This window comes from Oryctolagus cuniculus, chromosome 1 (genome assembly GCF_964237555.1).
Source record: "Oryctolagus cuniculus chromosome 1, mOryCun1.1, whole genome shotgun sequence".
Lineage (NCBI taxonomy): Eukaryota > Metazoa > Chordata > Mammalia > Lagomorpha > Leporidae > Oryctolagus > Oryctolagus cuniculus.
In genome coordinates, this window is record NC_091432.1 from 185,251,283 (window position 1) to 185,262,473 (window position 11,191).

At 39.0% G+C, this 11,191-nt stretch overlaps 1 pseudogene; it reads right to left on the reverse strand.

Annotated features, from left to right (window-relative positions):
- Nucleotides 1-2,312: 2,312 nt before the first annotated feature.
- LOC100339869 (large ribosomal subunit protein uL3 pseudogene) lies at nt 2,313-8,289 on the reverse strand (annotated as a pseudogene).
- Between the last annotated feature and the right edge of the window lie 2,902 nt (nt 8,290-11,191).

Here is an 11,191-nt window from a genome sequence, read left to right on the forward strand (position 1 = left end):
CAGGGAGCAGCCAGAACTGAACTGGCTCTCTCACATGGGATGCTGGCATTGCAGGCCAGGCTTAACCTGTTGTGCCCCTGGATCCAAGGCATTTCATTGCAATATTCTTCCAAAAACTGTTATGATGAAACAGGGCTAGTATTTTTCAAATCCTAGTAAAGTACAGAAACTTTTTGCAAAAACCCTTTGAAGATTGCACTGTGTTCTGTCAATCCAGCGATATTCCATATATAATGATCAGGCCTGGAACAGCTCAACAATATAATCCTAAAGAATTTGCTTCAGGAATTCTTTTCTAGCATTGACACACATATGTATACATATGTACACACAGGTACACACACACACATACCCTCCTTAATTCCACTGTAAATTACATCTCAAGGATCAGATCTTCCATTGCCTTTGCAACATCCTGCAGTGTTGTGTACACACAAGTGCCGCATGCACAGTCCTGCACCTTGTGGGGCCTCTTCTCCCATCCCATTGGAGGAGCTCAGCTGGAGCCCCACCTGCCAGGCTCAGCCAGGGTTCAACATCGCTACTCCCTTTGCTCTCCTTTCGTTTATGCTTTGCAGGGTTAACAGAACAGATTCAAAAGCATTTTCATTTGGTTACTTGATTAAGAGACATTCTTGCCTAATGTTGTGAGTCCAGGTATCTGGTCTTTAGTTCCTATTAAATAAAGCAAATAAGCTGTAAATATGGGTGGTTTCCAACAGCATTTATGTTCATGCAAAAATTAAAAAAAAATTGAGAAGGGAAGTAATGGAGGGAAGTATTCTTATAGTCTTAGAATTACATATGGGATATATGAAAACTTCCTTATATTAATAAAAACAAAAAAAGCTGAATGGTTCGCAAACTGTGATCGAATACCTAGGAGTGAAAAGATGCTGCAGCGGGGCACTGTTTAAAACAATCTAAGCAAACAAATGAAAACCAATAATATCCTTGTAAAAATACTGAAGCTTGGGATTCTCTACTATTCTTTCATTGCTGACACAGTAGACTTTACATTTTTTTTCTTCCTTTTCTTTACACTCTGTCATCTCGATGCCCAGCAACAACATGGTATGTAAGTCTGTTTTCAATGATTTTGCAAACTAGGAAATTTATTTCAACCAGTACTTTGTATATATTTGATAATTTGTCTTCATTGTGCCCATTAGCTAACTGAAGCAACTTAGAAAAATCAACTTCATACATATTCTGATCTGGAGAAAATTCTAGAATCTAGACTAACAATTACATCCCAGGTGTGACATTGTTTCACATTCATAAAATCATTTACCCTAGAATGAACTAGTAGACCTGAATGAAATCAAGGTCTCTTTCCTGTTTTGAGTTTTCATGACACCCTTGCTTGTTGACTGTTTGGCAAGCCGATTAGAGTGAGGTCCTAGGTTTAGTATAGGTTTAAGCAATCAGAGGTTTTTCATGCATGAGCTTTGGCCACTCCTTTGTTCATTGACCCCATCAATAGGAAGTAGAATGAGTCACTTACTGCTGGGTGAGTGGGGGTTTGGAACGCTCTTGCCAGGAAACCTTCACATGTAGGTCCCAGAAATGAAACTATGGTCACACCCCATTATAAGAAGAGCATGCTAAAATTACTTTCTTTCCATCTTAAAAATCTACAAATTTATTAAGGCTGCTAATTGTTGGCAAAGAAACTAAGTTTGCGGCCAAAAAAATTAAATCAAGAGAAAGGATGAAAAACAGGTCACTTGGGGCGAACGAAAAGTTTACGGCTGGGACCTCCTTATATGGTCAACTTTCTTGGATTAAAGAAAAACTATACTTAGTTATTATTAAAGAAGACAAAAAAAAGCATAAATGAGAAACTTTGGATTTAATTCATAGGGTAAAGATCTTCATAAATAATTTATACCTAATCTAGAAAAAGCCTTTTGAAGCAAAAAATGGACTGTTCTTTTTACCAGTTATTTCCTAAATAGTTTCTTAAGTGCTATAAATATAGCCAGAATTGTAGGCAGATTGTATAGGCAGATTGAGCTTTTTGTCTTCCTAAAGCCTGATAAACCCCTATCAATCAACAGCTCATTCTCACTTTGAATTTTAAAATAGGATTGTTTAAACATTTTAGAAAATTATTTGCCAAAATACACTAGGATTTAATTTTATTAAAAAAAATTAAAGGTTGAGAGTCTATATACCAAATAAGAGAACTTGGAGAGGGTTTGACAACTGTTAATGATTAGTAATATGATGCTCATTTTCTTTTTTCTTTTCTAGCTGGAAAGTCACTTTTATTGTGATACCACTAGCTGTACAGTCTGTTCCTGACATTATGATCCTCCTTCCTTTGTGATTCTGTCTTCTTTAAATGGTCCCATGAATGCGTTCTTCTCCTCCACAGTCTGGAAGCAGACATGGCCAAATTTGGAGGTTGTGTCATTGAACTTAAGGTCAGTCTTCTCCAGGACCTGCTGTTTGGTCTGCAATGGCAGGGCCTTACTGAAAGCGAGCACTCACTTCTTGATCCCCACCTTGCAGCCTCTCAACCTGATATTGGTCATTTCACCATAATGGGCAAAGCCGCCAAAAGGCCGACGCTCTTGTGAGACAGGTTGTAGTAGGTGGAGATATTCTTCTTGATCATTCTGCCATCCTTGATTAGGTAGCCCTGTCCAATCTTGTAGATCTTCTTGTTGACCTCCATGGGGTGATGGTAGCCTTTCTGCTCAGCTTGTGCCACACAGAAGGCCACACAAGCAGAGTGACACATCCCAGTACAGACTACTTTGTACAGCCTTTAGTGGGTCTTGTGGGGCAGCTTCTTGTTGTGCCAATGGCTGATGACCCCTTTGTAGCCTTTGCCTTGGTCACTCCCATGACATAGATAATCTTGTCCTGACCAAACACCAAACACTTGGCTCATTGCCAAGTGGAGAAAAAGGTCTTCTTCTTCGACTTATGCCAGTCCTTGTAAAAGCACATTTTGCACTCATCACTGATATGTAGATGGTCTTGAAGATGCTGAGGCCTCAGGGGGTTTCCACGTAGCCCATGATGCCTACAACCATCAGAGGTGTCTCTACTGTGGTCGCTGCCTTCACAACTTCCCTCTTGTTCACTTTGGATCTCCACCTATCAACTTCCAGCATGATGCGTTATGCCGGCCTTGGTGCCCAGGAAGGCCGTGTGGTGGGGTTTGGAGGAATCTTCCTTGGGGAAGCTCTTCACCTTCCTTCACTTATTGCAGCGTGTGTATCTATATACATCTACAAAATAAGTACACACAGAGGTTCCCAGCACTCATACATGTGTGTATGTGCATGCATATGTCTAAATTTAGATATCTTGAGTTCATGCCGACAGGATGGATGCTGATCCATCCTCACTGGGTTCTTGCCTCTTCCATTCCATGTTAGTTTGCCCCCTTGTCCACAGTGAGAAGACCCTGGCTCCCAACAACTTTGATATATTTACTCATCTTCTCAGTCTTATAAAGAGAGTTAAAGTAGTTTCAGAATTGCTTTGCCAATATCACTTGATAACAAATATATAAAACATATTTCAGTATGTGCTTACTCTTCTCTACCCCTATCCATTGCCCAAAGCTGAGGGTTTATAGTAAAATACTGTGATTATAAGTTATTCAGTCAGGCCATCTTTGTCATCCCATCACTCCAAGAGTTTTGCTATATTTTTCTCTGGAAATAAAAGTGAGTTTACTTTTGTAGTTTGCTTCAGTTTTGTATTTTCCCCTTTCTTATCCCTTTTTGATTTGTGCTTATTCTTTTTTTTAAGATTTTATTTATTTGAGAGGTAGAGTTACAGAGAGAGAGACAGAGAGAAAGGTCTTCCATCTGCTGGTTCACTCCCCAGATGGCCACAATGGATGGAGCTGGGAACCTCTATGTGTATTTATTTTATAGATGTATATAAATACACATGCTACAAATACATTATAGGTGTCTGTGTGTGTATGCCTCTGTACTCACACATATTTCCTAGCTCTGTCCACAAGAAGACCTAAGGACAAGATACCATTGTAGCAATGGACCTACCACATGCAGAGATATCAGTCTCTAAGAGTATTCCCAGTAAAGGGACTCAGGACTCCTAGCTTCCTTGCCACTACTCTTTACTCAACTGTTCAAACTAAAACTTGAATTAGTTTTAAAAAATTTGAAGCCAGGACCAGGAGCTTCTTCTGGGTCTTCCATGTGGGTGCAGGGGCCCAAGTAGTTGGGCCATCTTCTACTGCTTTTCCAGGTCATAGCAGAGAGCTGGGTTGGAAAAGGAGCAACCGGGACTAGAACCAGCACCCATATGGGATGCTGGCACCACAGGCAGAGAATTAACCTACTGTACCACAGTGCCAGCCTCAATTTATGCTTGTTCTTTAAATATATAGAATACTAAGCTGATCTCAAAACTACAATAGGGAATCTCAAACAAGTGTCACATCCTTGTGTGTCCCTTCCCTTTATTCCCTTGTAAGTAACCAACTTCACAATTTCTGGATTTCTTCTTGTAAAGATATGCAAATGAATGTATGGTCATCTTTTCCATCTTTTTCACGCCAAAGTTTCCTTACTGTATATATTCTTCCCCAGAGGACTTTTAATCACTTAGCTATATCTCTGGGAAATCGCTTCCTATTAGTTCATGGAGAGTTTCCTCATTTTTTCTTATAGCTACATGAAACTTAGAGAACAACAATGAGCTACAGTTGCAGTGTGGGGGTGGGGTGGGTGGATAGCTACTGCTCTATGATGGGAAGCAAGATAGAGTTAAAATATTGTTTTAGTTTTTTCTGGGTTGTGATGTATAACTTCCTGTACTTGCCTATCCCCTAAGACAGCTTTCAGATAGGGCCATTTTTCTATTCTATTGAGTATGTCCTTTTGCTAAAAGAGGTTTGAAAGTGGCACAGGATGGTTGAGTTTGAGTAACAGGAGAACATTAATGAGTTCGTTCATATGGTGATTCATGTCAAAATTCTACTTCAACTGCGGCTAATGGCAGGGAATCCTTTCAGTCAGACTAGGCTGCAGGAAGGGGGCAGTGGGTATCCAAATTCCTGTCCTCTGGAGATTTTTAAGGCTGGTCTTATACAGGGAGATTTCTCACCCGCAGCAGGAGAGGCTGCAAAATTTGCAGTGAGCAGAGCCAAGGACTCGCCACTGCATCACTATTGCAGGGGCAGCCTGGGATCCACAGGGTTAGGGACAGACGTCAGAGCCGGTTTATTGTGCCAGAATGTGAGAACTGGAGATGAAAGGAGACCCAAACATTTCAAGAATAAACAGGGAGGGGACTCAGGATGATCTTCCAGCTAGACAAGGCCTGTTATTCACAGCTTCTTTTGAAGTTCTGGTTGGGGCGTGGTGGGTCATCTGAGACACAAACACACTGAAACCCAAGGCCCAAGCTAGGATGGCATGGAAAAGGTGCAGAGAGGGAGTAAAAGAGGGTGAAATATCAGTGCCAAGGGAAGATATTTTAATTTTACTTCTATGTTTTGTAAAGAGATCTAGGATGGGATTTATGGACAGCCTTTTTATGGACAGCCTTGTTAAACACATTATAGAATACCCCAATTCAGACCCTGTGTAGAAACATCTGAAAGTTACGCTATACTTTATTTTAAAGGAATTTATTAATACCTTAGATTTCAGGGTCACAACAAATGCATGATAATTTCTACAACATAATTCTCATCAATTTTCATGTAAATGTGTTATTAATACAAAAAGAACAAATTCATTGTAGCTCATACAAGTAATAACAGTATAATGATCCTTTTCTCTCTTGCTCTATCCCCCTCCTTCCTCCTCTTTCTCTTTCTTCCTTCTCCCCTCTCCTTTTAAAATTTTTGATGTAACTAATTTTTTAAAATTTATTTATTGACAAACAGTAATTATACATATTTATGGGGTACGATGTAATATTTCAATGCATGCATATATTTTAATGCTCATATTAGGATAATTAGCTCCATCATCTCATTTATTCGAGGTTTCTGTGTGAGATGTAACATATTTTTATTTTACATTCTGGTCAAAGGCTCAGGTGGTACATGTAAGTAATTTAGCTCCTCACAATGTTAAAAATAAGCCTAGTTTCTGGTATAAGTTCTTAGACGAGTGGTGATTCAAAAATCATTAAAAGAAAGGACAGATATCTAAATAATTTTCTCTTTTCATAATACAGAGTTAATAATTTATAGTTTGATAAATTGCAAAACATCTCTCCCACTTCTTTCTGTCTTTACTTCTTTCCTCTTTTACTATTGAGTTTGTGACAAACTTCTAAAATAAAACATGAAAGCCCAAACAGAAATATACTTAATTTAATTTGTTAGAGAGCTATATGTAGAATGAAAAAATAAAAACAAAATTAATTTTCTTGAAATTTTCAGATAGTTATAACTTTTTTTCTGAGCTAAAAATGTATAATTAACAAATAATAACTATATATTTATGGGATAAAATGAGATGTTTATATATATGTATATACATGCTTTTCCAAGTTTATTTTTGTACAGTTTGCTTAAATTTCTGGTACTATGAATGCCTTTGGCTGTCAGATGAAGCCTAGGATGCCTTGAAATGTTCGTTTATTTATTTAGAAGGAGAGAGAGACAGCATGAGAGAGTGAGAGTGCACTCCCACTCTCCAGGTCACTTTTTTTTTTTTTTTTTAAGATTTTATTTGAAAGGTAGAGTTACAGACAATGAGAGGAAGAGACAGAGAGAGGTCTTCCTTTCCTTGATTCACTCCCCAATTGGCTGCAACGGTCGGAGCTGAGCTGGTCCGAAGCCAGGAGCCCGGAGCTTCTTCTGGGTCTCCCACGTGGCTTCAGGGGCCCAAGGACATGGGCCATCTTCTACTGCTTTCTCAGGCCATAGCAGAGAGCTGGATTGGAAGTGGAGCAACCGGGACTAGAACCAGCGCCCATATGGGATGCCAGTGCCATAGGTGGAGGATTAACCTACTGCACCACGGTGCCAACCACTCCAGTTCACTTCTTACATGCTGAAACTGGGCTGAGCTGAAGTCAGGAGCTGAGAACTGAATTCAGATCTTCCTCATGGGTGGTAGGAACTCAATTACTGAAGCCATTAGTTGCCCCTCAGGGAGCCAGAGGGGTATTGAACAGAGGTACGCCAATACTGGACTTGGAGATCTTAACTACTAGGCTTGCATCTGTCCCCAAACAATAATTTTTAAGTGTATAAAATGAAATACACAGACTATAGAAGAAGCCAATTGTATTGAAATATATAGTTCTCAAAGTTTTTAAATTGATATGTTAATATGTATGCTCTTTAAAATTAACACACCAAATAACAAGGAAGTAACTGGTTCATAATAATGAGTAATATGATTCTGATGAGTATATAAGCAATATTTTGTGTTATTGGCAACAATGTTATATGATATGAAAATCTGAGATTTATGTTGGTGAAAAAGTCCAAGTTATTGTTATCATTGATCTGGTTTGTGGTTTAACTCATGGTTACAAGAGATTACAATTAGTGAAAATAAATCCAAAAATTTTCCTATTCAAGTTCACAGAATCCTTGAGTTTTAGGGGTTAAGGACATAAGAACCTTTGCTTTAAGGAATTATTGTATTTTATGATATCTTAACGTAATATGGGCCAATGATAATAAACATGCTCTCCTGAGTTAGTATGCCACCATTCCAATGTTTTTACAATTTTAGTAACTACATTTTTCATTTCTAGAAATTTTATTTAAAAAGTCTGCCTACTAACTTTTGTATCTCCTTTACTGTAATACATTTATTTTAAAATGTATTATAACATTCATGTTTATTTTTATATTCATATATACTATAACATTTATTTAATATTTTTATTTTCTTAAAATGTATTCTTTCTACTGACTTGCATTGATATTGGCTGGTTTCATTGTGTGTTCTGTTCATTTTGGTTGTGAACAACAAGTGCCTGCATACCTTACCCATGGAAATCCTTTGAGGCCTGTGTTTAAAGTGACTTTTCTCTAGAAAGCATTTGTTTTTATTTCTACTACCACCAAACCAGTAGTGCTTTAACTAATTTTCCACATGGATATTTGTTGTAAATGTCCACACAGTTATTGTGACTAGTTCCTAAAATCTACGTGAGTACAGATTATAGTTGGCGATTTTTCTCCATAATTTTTTTTCTCTACCCAGGTAACAAAAAGGATGAGACAGAAACATATCTCCATGTCCCTTTGAAGGTATGGTCTTTTAGAAATCTCGGCTTTAGAGTTTTTATCCCTCACCTTAGTGGCTTCATGGTTCAAAGTCCACCGTGTACCTGTAGATGCCCACAAAGGCAACCGCTGGTTGGAGCTCTTGCTTAGCTCTCTGGTTATATGTTGTTGTCATTGTTATTACTTTTATTGTTATTATTTCCTGACTTATAATTATTTCCAAGTTTTCTACCAACTCAGCCATGTATGAGTTTATAAAAAATACTTTATAAAGTTTTTATTTTTATTTATTTTTTGGTGACATTCTCTACTGGCAAAATTTCTTTGAGATTAAACACCATATTGTCACTTTTAGTTCTGACTGACATTCTGTCTAGTATAATCTTTTTTTAAAAATTTTTTTTGACAGGCAGAGTGGACAGTGAGAGAGAGAGACAGAGAGAAAAGTCTTCCTTTGCCGTTGGTTCACCCTCCAATGGCTGCCGCGGCTGGCGCGCTGCGGCTGGCGCACCGCACTGATCCGATGGCAGGAGCCAGATGCTTCTCCTGGTCTCCCATGGGGTGCAGGGCCCAAGGACTTGGGCCATCCTCCACTGCACTCCTGGGCCACAGCAGAGAGCTGGCCTGGAAGACGGGCAACTGGGACAGAATCCGGTGCCTCGACCAGGACTAGAACCTGGTGTGCCGGTGCCGCAAGGTGGAGGATTAGCCTAGTGAGCCGCGGTGCTGGCCTCTGTCTAGTATAATCTTAATTTTTATAGTAATCCTGTGAAGTAGCTCTGTCTCCTTTATATAAAACATGGAAAAGAGAATAAGCAAGAACAGCTAAACTGCTCAATGTTTTACCTCAAGTTCATGGCAAACTGGGGCTGAAAATTGTCTAGTAGGCCACCACAGCTCATGATCCTTCTATTCTGTTTCTCTGGTGTTTGTTCTATGCCTGATGTTGCATTATGCCATGCACATCATACTGCAACAAAAATCTGTGCTGGCAGAGAGGTTTTTGTCTTTCATCCTCTCACATGCACTTAAGTATCAATAGCAGAGCTGTCATAGATCAATAAATATTCATTGGGTCAGCAAATAAATGAATTTTATGCTACCACATAGTCTTCATAATGTTATTTTTTAAGCTGTGTGATCTACCATTGAGTGAATCAAGAATCTCTTTTTTTCCCCTTGGTGGACGGTTGTGTTTTTAACTTGCTTTAAAAAAAGAAGAAAAGAAAAAAATCTATTATATAAGAGGATGTCAGGAGCAAAAATTCTTGGGAACTGATCACTTATTTTCTTTTGCTGTGCTGTCTCTGTCCCATATTGTCTGAATCCTTTTCAGTATTTTTGTTTTGTTTTAAATCAAGTCACATCACAAGGTTCCTAAATTCCAACTTTCCATATTGGGCCTATGGGCTCCTTGCTCCTTGTTCTGAGAGCCTTGGAAGTGGCTCCCTTTCATCTCCTGCACTGCTCTTTGTAGAGATTAGTCACAACAGCAACGTGATCTTAGGCATGTCTTCTGCTGTGCAGCTGACCATGAAGCAAAGTAAAAGGGCAAACTATTTATAAATCAAGCGGTTACAGGTGCAGAGAATAGATAAGAGTTTAGCTTTGTCCAGGTTGGGAGACCATTCTTACTGCATTTCCTTGTTTGCACTGTTGTAGTCTTGGCTCAAGGTTTTAAAAAATATGTGAAGTTACTCCCACTTAAACTGCTTGGGATGTCTATCATTGTCAGAGTTCTTATCATTGGGTGATTTGTTTTTCCAATCAACAACTGTTTGCTAAGCACCTGCTACTAACTAACACCATGCTGGGAGGTGATAAAATTGGCAAGGGAAAGCAAGAAAGTCAGCATGTACAAGCGTACCTTCTATGACTGATACACGTGCAGGAGCAGCGTGTGGAGAACTGCGCCCCTTGTGCAGGCGAGGAAGACCGACAGCTGGCGCTGCTCTCCCCTTCCACAGTTATCTCCAATGATCTTGCCAGACTCACTCTTCCTCAACACTCTTCTTTGTCTTTTTTCCTCCCAGCCTGGATTAGTTTCTATTAATTGTTGGTATATGTTAATTATTGTTTACAATTAAGAGTCATTTTTTCTCCAGGAAGAACAGCTGCCTTGGTTCTATCTCTTTCTCATGCACCTAGGAAGCACCTTTCCCAGTTTTGTCCCTGAGATGCTCACTTTTCTGTTTCATATACTTTATTCTCAAAATTCTTTGACTTTTCTTTTTAAAGATTTATTTTATTTATCTGAAAGGTAGAGTTACAGAGTCAGAGAGGGAGAGACAGAGAGAGGTCTTTCATCCACTGGTTCATTCCCCAAATAGCTGTAACAGCTGGAGCTGGGCCAGGCAGAAACCAGGAGCCAGGTGCTTCATCCGGGTCTCCCACATGGTATAGGTGGCCAACCGCTTGACCCATCTTTTACTGCTTTCCCAGGCATATTAGCAGGGAGCCAGATTGGAAGTAGAGTGGCTAAGACTTGAACCAGTGCCCATCAGCGGCTTAAGCTGTTATGTCACAATGCCAATGCCCCAAATTACTTTTATTTATTTACTTACTTACTTATTGATTTGTATTTTTGCCTTCTGCCACTATGGTCTCTATTGCTTCTCAAATTATTGAAGTATTGAATATGTCAGTATTTGATAGATTGGTTGTTCATAGCACAAACTCAAAACTTTTATCTTACACAACTTTCTAAAACAATGTGTAAAAATTTTCTTAATTCTTTTGAGTTCAAGGGTAAGATTTTATTTAAGTACTTTTGTATTTTTCATGTAGAATGGAGTTTCATTGGTCTATTTAAAAATATTTATTTGAAAGCATAGTGACAGAGAGAGAGATGAGGGTGGGGGAGAGAAAGAAGAGTGAGTGATCTTCCATTTACTGGTTCACTCTCCAAATGGCTGCAACAGCCAGGATGTGCCAAGCCAAAGCCAGGAGCCAGGAACTCAATCAATGTTTCCCACATGGATGGCA